The sequence below is a fragment of the Corvus kubaryi genome, unplaced genomic scaffold (assembly GCF_017639235.1).
Source record: "Corvus kubaryi isolate FWS band 111438036 unplaced genomic scaffold, C.kubaryi_AGA036_p1.0 split1-131, whole genome shotgun sequence".
Lineage (NCBI taxonomy): Eukaryota > Metazoa > Chordata > Aves > Passeriformes > Corvidae > Corvus > Corvus kubaryi.
In genome coordinates this window covers 14545790-14551525 of record NW_024582073.1, presented here as the reverse complement: position 1 = coordinate 14551525, position 5736 = coordinate 14545790, and the positions used below count along the sequence as shown (strand labels likewise).

At 39.2% G+C, this 5736-nt stretch overlaps 1 long non-coding RNA gene across 1 annotated transcript; it reads right to left on the bottom strand.

Annotated features, from left to right (window-relative positions):
• Positions 1-473: 473 nt before the first annotated feature.
• Positions 474-3481, bottom strand: LOC121676854. The gene is made up of 2 exons (XR_006020631.1): positions 1580-3481; positions 474-893 (listed from the first exon to the last, which is right to left on the bottom strand). It is a non-coding gene; the product is annotated as an uncharacterized LOC121676854 (long non-coding RNA).
• Between the last annotated feature and the right edge of the window lie 2255 nt (positions 3482-5736).

Below are 5736 nucleotides of genomic sequence, written 5' to 3'. Positions count from 1 at the left end.
GTAACCTAATTGGAATTAGACAATGTTTATTTTTTCTATTGTTACTGATCCCTAAGCAATGTATCCACTAAACCTGTTAGAGGTTTAGTGGATACTGTTGGAGCATGGTTAAACTGCTTGCAACCACTGTGCCTCAGTAGCTAGAAACTTCTAGTCTTGCAAAGTTTAAACATTTTCAGAAAAAGATGCACACATCTAGATGATTAAATAATTTAAAACCTCAGGCTTTATGATACTCACCTATTACTAATTTCTTTTCTTTGTATTTGTTCTAAGTTGTTTTGTTGGGGGCTTTTTGTGAAGCAATGAAAATTCTCAAGGCAAAATAGGTTCTTCCTAAGTAGTAGGCGAACAGTAAGTATTTCATTAAAAAATGACACTTTATATGAAATATGGAAATATGGGGTAAAATTCTGATTTCAGAAGGGGAAGTAGTGTCCATGAAACCACCCATGAGCCCAATGTAATCAATGTGAACAGAATAAAATCTTTATTGTTTTGTGCCATGGCTCCCCTTTTTACATATATCCACCTATATTTAGGCACAGCCCTATTGCTTAATGTTAAAGGCTGCTTTCATCTGATGAGTTTTGGTGATCTCCTTCCAGTTGAACAAATGTCACTGATTACGGTAAACAGATGATGAAAGCTTTTTGCATCTTTTGGGATCTTCAGCATCAAAATATTGCAATCACCATTTTTCCTAAGGCTCATTCTCCTGCTCAATCTCTTAATGGCATGTGTTTTAATCCTAGCATTTTCAGTTTGTGACAGAGTTCAGCTAACCACAGTATCCTCAATTCAACACCACCCACGGTTTCTATCCATTTTGTACTGTCAGACGCACATCAAGCAGCCTCTGAGAGTAATCACATCAAAATCGATTTTCATGGCTGAGAGAAAAATAATGGAAATTTCTCTAATGTAGAAAATGTATGTGTTCCTTTTGGTTAACCAAAATAGACTATATATCAGGACTGTCAAAATTAAGTTTTCTTAATTCAGTGCTCTTCCCCAGACTTGTGTACAAATTACAAATCCTCGCTACAGAATGTCTTTAACGTGATATTCTGTTGGACTGCCTCAATGTGGTTCCCACAAAATTAACAGTCTACCCAAGTGATGGACTACAGATCATTCCCCATAGCAGATCTGCAAGCAAATTAATCGAGGGGTTATGAAAAGAATCCCTGAAGCAATACTGAAATGGCCAGCCAGGACGTTATACTTGCATGGAGCCTGATAAGGCTACCAGCTGCTGCAGAAAGCCAACAGCAGAATATAGAGGCCACACGTGAAATCATGGGTCAGTTCTGTGCGTTTATTACCCCTCAAAAATGTGAGATTCTGTGCAATATAATGCAAGCAAAGCTCAACAAAATTTTCAAGAAGAATACTTCAACAAGGATATTCTCTAAAGGAACAAGAGTCTCTTAAATGTAATAATAGTTTTTAATTGTTTGACAGCACTGTTGGAGAATCATGTTCAAACGTTAGTTTGCTGTTCTGAATATGCTGCTCATCTGTGACTGCTGTAATCAGTTGTGCAATATTATGTTCCAGAGTTAGATTTGCTTACCTCCTTTAAATAGATTTGAAATGTTGAAGTGGATGTTCATGAGCTTACTTGTGAAGATTCTGGTAGGAGCCAGAAAGAGAGAAAAGGCTAAAATAGCTCACGTTATTTATTTCCTGGGGTTATCTAAGAACTAGGTGCTAGAGAAGAGACTGGCAGCAGTAATAGCCAGGCACATGTATTTGGGAGGCAGCAAAGACATTTTCTATGGAAATACACAGGAATCTTCTGAAGGTAATTACAGATGGCCATAAATATTTATTAAAATTTGAAAATGGATATAGTAGTAACCTACATTCTTAAAACAGGATTAGCTCATTAATCTGAAAAGTGCTTTTTGTGAGGCATATGGAAGAAAATAGGAGTGGCAAGTTTTGATTTAGAAAGGTTTTGTTGTTGCTTTCCTAAGGAGACATAGTCTAAATGAAATTATGATGTCATGTGTGAAAACTTTATCCAGAAAGTAGTTCTCGGATGACATTCTGCAACAGTCTGTTCTGGATTTTATCCGTTGCTACTAACAATTCAGACAGTGGAATAGAAAATATGTTTATTAAATCTGCTGCTGATGCAGATATGGGAGGGATCACACAGACATTTAGGGACAGAATTAGAAATCAAGATGGTTTTCATGAATTGAAGAAATAGTCTGAAAAGTACATGGTGCTGTTTGGTAAGTAGGAAGCATTAATGAAAAGTCAGAATGAGCAGCTGTATTATACAAGAATCAGAGGAGCTGATCAGTTCAGGAACTGGGGGCATAGAAGGTTATAAGGGGAACATGGACAGCAATACCAAGCTGGTATGACAAAGGTTAATGTCCCATTAGGACACATAAACAAAAGTTTAACAGTAAGGGGTATGGAATGGTTCTTCCTGCCTGCTTCATCCTAGCTAGACTTAGTTAAAATAGCACATCCAGTTTTGGCCAATCTGCTTCAGCAAGAAGAGAGACTTGGAGAGAGGTCCAGAGCAGAGCACTCAGAATGAGCAGAGCCCTAGGAAACACGATCTAACAGAAAAGATTGAAAGCCTGAGTTATTAAACTTAAGAAAAACTGTCAGGAGACTTGACAAGGCTGTTGTACAGTGGAATGGAACAATAAATTCTCCATGATATCTCACAGGCTAAGAAGAGATGATCATAAATTACAACACTGAACACTCAAGTTACAATGCAGGAATGATTTTCTGAGTATAAGGCAGTGAGGAGATGACTGGGGTTCCACTGTCAGGGACCTTTAAGAACAGGCTGAGCAAGAATGGCACAGATTTAACAGATCTCACCCATAACCAAAGGGGTGGACCAGAGGAAGCTTTTTCCGGCTCTATTTTTATCTGAGCTGATGACTGTGCACTTAAGCGTCTGTGCAAAAGTACTTGGACAGGTCTAACCAATTAACTTGGTCATGATGGTATGCAGCATCTCTTAGTGACAGAAACACCTGAAATAAACATCAGGTGGTGTTGTCAGCTCCTGCAGTTTTACACTGGCTCAGCTCCTGAACTCGTACAATAACAAGAAAACCTTTCTTCTCACAGGGAGGGAAAAAAAAGTAAATTTCTAATCTTGCCTTTGTGAAGAAGAACTTGAAAACTTGTCTCCAAATAGCTTAAAAAATCAGATGACAAAGAAAAAGAGACAATGCTTCTACACCATTAAATTCTCATGGTTTTGGGGGGGCCCAACTCATGGTTTTTCAAAGGAGTTGGCATTAATGGTAATGGACTAATTTGAATAGACAAATTTAGAAATTGATATTCCTGAACTTCCTATTATAGAGAAAGCAATACTGCCTGAACAGCAGGTCTATTTCAGGAAATTAAAACCTCCCCGTATCCTTTCAGATGACTTGATCGTTTCTACATTTCAGTCAATGTTACACAGGGGACATTGCACAATGCTTAACATGGTGGCAGAAAATTCACCTAGCAGAGAATCGTGAAGGCACAGTGTGTCTGCTGAAAGACTCTCCAGCTGGGAACAGACATAATAGGGGCACAAGGAATGAATATTTGGGCAATTTCTGTTTGGAAGTTGTTGCCTCATTAACAGTTCTTCTTCCACAAGGTGGGTCTAGGTAGAAATTGCATGCAGAGGAGCAGCTCTCTTCTGCACCAAGCAGGCCCAGACATCTGCATTCTCAAAAGATACACAAGTTAAAACATATTAAAGATGTCAAATGTGAGATTTGTTTAAGTGAGTTTCTGTCTGCAGAAACACAGGGAGCTAAGGAGAATGTTTTAAAAAACCTAAGTCAACCAACATTCAAGATCTTTTTCTCTTGAATAGTTGTGATCTTCATTATAGATTTTATTTTCCATCTTCCACCGTATGTCCTTGCTGAATGTTTCTATTTCTATTTTCCTGGAAAACGGGCATTTTCTGTCATCCCTTCCCTCCTCACAGACAGAAAGAGGTGGGAAAACCAGTGCTGTGACAGATCCCTTTCACAGGATGAGAAGAAAAATAGTAGAAAATACCTTTTTGATTAAGTAGTCAATCTCTTGCAGCACTTCCTTCATTAAGACCGGGAATAAATGTCATGCATGTTTTACAAAGCTTTGATTATATTATCATGATTGGGGCATTTTAAAATGTTACTTAGTCTCCGCTGGACTTGGTCAGCATTTACATTATCAAAGCCTTTCTATGGGACCTCTTCTTTCCACTTTCACAAACTTCTGTGAGGCTCAAAATGCAGACACACCACAGAGATGTCTTGACTACTGCCAGCTTCTACCTCCTGAGACATGATTTTTTTCCTGTACCTTTATCTCTAGATTTAAAAGGTCTTCCTGTATCACATATCTTCCCCAGGCATTGCTAATCAACTTGTCCTTTGGCTTCTCCTCTACTAAGATGAAAAAATGAGTGCTGCAATTCTCTCTAAGTGAGCAGCATTTTTCACGCTCAGAAGCATTTTCTATAGGTCTTTTTCTGAATTCTCACCCAATTTTTATCATCCTTCTGAAAACTCAAACTTCTCAGGAGACTCCAGCTGAGACAGCCATTCCATTTTGCTCCTCTTGCTCCAACTACCATCAATAAGGCCAGAAGCCACTGAAACTCCCCTGACAAGCAATAGCTGTCCTGCTGCTTCCACTGCAATTGCTTGTTTCTTGAACTTTTCAGTTCACCAAAGAAAAGCAAGAGGATCTCTGGAGCATTCAGAAATGCAAAGAAAGGGAAAGAGAGATGTTCTTCCTTTGATGGGGCGAAGAGGCTGTGTACACTCACACTATCTCTAAGCTTTGTATCTTCTCAGAAACAGCTGTGATCTGAAATCCTGACAGAGAAGGTACAACAGTAGGAGTTTCGGCTCCACGACTGCAGGAGCGGGGAATTCTTCCTGGAAATCCTTGGAGCACAGCATTTTGCTCCCAGAGCTGGATTTAACCCACTGAATGTAAATATGCCCTTAAGTTACATCTAAAAATGAGGATTCTCTTTGCAAATGTTAAGCACAGTTATAATGATTCGTGCATAAAGACTAGAAACCACAGAGAAACATCTATTATTGTTGCTGCAAAACACAGTAGCAACTCATGAGAGTTTTACTTTTATTATTCATGTTGCTATTAGGAGTTGCATTATTACTAGATCCTAACCGGCACAGATGGCTGCTGTGCTTTGAGGTCTGCTTTAGTCATGTTTTTAGCCGCTTTTTTCTGCAGATTTTATAGGGTTTGGGCTGATTTTAGCTTCCTTCATTTGCTTGATAATTGTTTTGGGTTTTGTTTTAGTTTTTTTCTTAATTAGCAGGAATATGTTCATGTTTATAGCGTGCTTTATTCACTCTTTTTGAACTTGTGGTAACCAGAATCAGCAATGCAATTATACCTTCTGTTGTTTGTGTGGGACTGGCTCAGGCCAGATGCTTTGATGGGGGCAGCAGTTTTCTTGGAAGGTCAGTATCAATTTGCTGGCACTGCTGGACTGGTATTTCTCACCTGTTGATAAATCTCCACCCTGTAAATCATCTTTCCCAGTATTTCTTCTGTTTACTGCTAGAGCGAGGGGGAACCTCTCACTTGAATGTTTCCATTCCCCTGAGACCCTCTTTTAAATCACTACCTGAGCACTGGTGAGGCTTTCTGCTTCCTGGGCTCCTCCACTCACGCTCGTCTCAGCCATCACCTCCCCTGCTGCTGTATTTT